A 2,769-nucleotide genomic window follows, 5' to 3' on the forward strand; every position below is an offset into this window, starting at 1 on the left:
GGGTCTAAAAATTTAAGCAATTTTTGTTGATAGCCGGAGAAGAAGGATGCTGAAACTCTTAAAGCACAAATCATAAAACTACATTTCAAAGCTCTCTTTGGCAATGTTAGACAAGAGATGGGAAAGGGTTACAATCCTGAAATTGTTTGAAAGTGGCTTTCTTCTTAAAGCTTTCGAAATTGGAGTCCTGAAAAGGTAATTGTTAGTCATCCTTAAATCCTCTTTGGTTACTTAACTTCATGTCAATTTTTGAACCCCATCCCATACTGAAACGTAACCCGCAAATGGCCTTCAATCTATCACGTTTTCACAACTTCACTTTCGAGAAATTTCCAGGGGATGGCTTTCGTGAATTCCGCCCCAAAATCACCAAAGAAGGTAAAAAAAACTACCCTTTCAGAGTATATAATTTCAAGAAATTTTGCTTAAAATTGTGTTTTTAGATTAATAATAGGTAAAAAACTCGAAAATTTTCCAATGGGACCTCCTTGAACATCCCTCTTCCCTCTCTCTGCAACATTATTAAAGAAAATCTAGTTTTATTTAAGGCTTCAATTTTAAAAAACTGCCTGGAGAGAGTCGCTGTGAACCCAAATTTTTTCCTTTGATCTTACCTGATGAGATAGGATGCAATGGCGTTCTTTGACTTCAGTTTCTCCAAATGATGACCTCCGAATCTTCTCTTCCTAATATCACCAGGAGTCATTTCCTAATGTCACCAGGAATCGTTAGAAGTGAGTTTTTAGTATTGAAATATCGAAAAATTTCCGGGGGTAAGTCCCCGGACCCCCCCCCCCCCCCCCCCTTCCTTTATATCGTCCAAAATTTGCGTTTTTGGAATTAGAAGTTGAAAACGTGTAGTAACGGGGTCCTGACCATCGTAAAGCTCTAAAATGATATCCACATTTATGTATACATGCGTGTTATAAGTGCACCACCCGTCTCTATGAAGAAGAGTTTTATTGTTTACTATATCATGCAAAAACCAGGGCCCCTTGGAAACATTTGCTACGGGCCCCGCGCTGGCTTAATCCGGCCCTGATCGAGAGATAAAATTTTGTGCATTTTGTTCAAAGGAGAGATCAACTAACTGAGAATTTTGACTTTATGACTGTTTGTTAACAATCGATGAAAATCTGTTTAAATTTCTCCCAGCGTGTTTCCATTTACTCTCGAGACTAGGGAGCAAATGGAAACACTAATTTCAGTCCCAATCGCAATATGTACACAATCAGCTTAGAAATTTGAGAATTTTTATACCGTCAATGCTCAATCTGTGATCTGTAGGTCACATGCGATCCGCTGAATCCTCCAAATGTAAACTGACTTCATTTAAAAAGAAAAATCATACAAAAAATTTAATTACGCGCAAAACTTATCTGAAACGCACACATAAGATTTACATCAAAAAAATTTCTTTCAAAAAGAAAAAAGCTAAGAATGACAAACTTGTTGTTTCCGATTATCCCAGCGTATAGCATGTATGAGTTTAATGGAAACACATCAAAAACAGCAAGAATGGTGAAATTCATCACTAAATGAAACTGTTTTTAGTAAATGTTTTCGGCTTAGGGAGAGCTTACGAATGTGCGTTAGGATTCGAATAATATGAAAAACATGTCAATTTCGTGTTGAAAATGAATTGGTATGTGTGAAAGCAACCCTCTCGGGCAACAAGGGAATTGAGACTTCCGCGTTCAGATTTTTCATGTTCTACTGAACATGGAAAACATGTCCATTTCATGTTTAAAAAAATGAACAGGTAAGAGTGTGAGAGCACCTCTCTGGCAATGGGTGAATCTTGCCTCGTACATTCGGATTTTTGATGTTTCGGATTTATGACAATCCAATGTTCATGAAAACATGTCAATTTCGTGTTAAAAATGAATTGGTATGAGTGGGAGGGAACACCTCCCGGACAACAGGTGAATCGGGCCTCATGCATTCGGATTTTTGACGTTTCGGATTTTTGACGTTTCGGATCTTTGACGTTTCGGATCTTTGACGTTCGGATTTTTGACGTTCTGCTGTTCACAAAAAAAAGACCGTTTCAATTTCGTGTTGAAAATGAATTGGTATGAGTTGACAGCATCTCTCGGACAACAGGTGAATCGAGCCTCATGCGTTCGGATTTTTGACGTTTCGGATTTTCGACGTTCGGATTTTTGACGTTCTACTGTTCACGAAAAAACACGTCAATTTCGTGTTGAAAATGAATTGGTATGAGTGAAAACATCTCTCGGACAACAGGTGAATCGAGCCTCATGCGTTCGGATTTTTGACGTTTCGGATTTTCGACGTTCGGATTTTTGACGTTCTACTGTTCACGAAAAAACACGTCAATTTCGTGTTGAAAATGAATTGGTATGAGTGAAAGCATCTCTCGGACAACAGGTGAATCGAGCCTCATGCGTTCGGATTTTTGACGTTTCGGATTTTCGACGTTCGGATTTTTGACGTTCTACTGTTCACGAAAAAACACGTCAATTTCGTGTTGAAAATGAATAGGTATGAGTGAAAGCATCTCTCGGACAACAGGTGAATCGAGCCTCATGCGTTCGGATTTTTGACGTTTCGGATTTTCGACGTTCGGATTTTTGACGTTCTACTGTTCACGAAAAAACACGTCAATTTCGTGTTGAAAATGAATTGGTATGAGTGACAGCACCTCTCGAGCAACAGGTGAATCGAGCCTCGTCCTCGCAGGTGAGGCGGGGCCCGACCTTGGACTTTTCCGACGCACGCGAGAGATATAAAAACCGGGAACCA

This window comes from Uloborus diversus, chromosome 1 (assembly GCF_026930045.1).
Source record: "Uloborus diversus isolate 005 chromosome 1, Udiv.v.3.1, whole genome shotgun sequence".
NCBI classification, from domain to species: Eukaryota; Metazoa; Arthropoda; class Arachnida; order Araneae; family Uloboridae; genus Uloborus; species Uloborus diversus.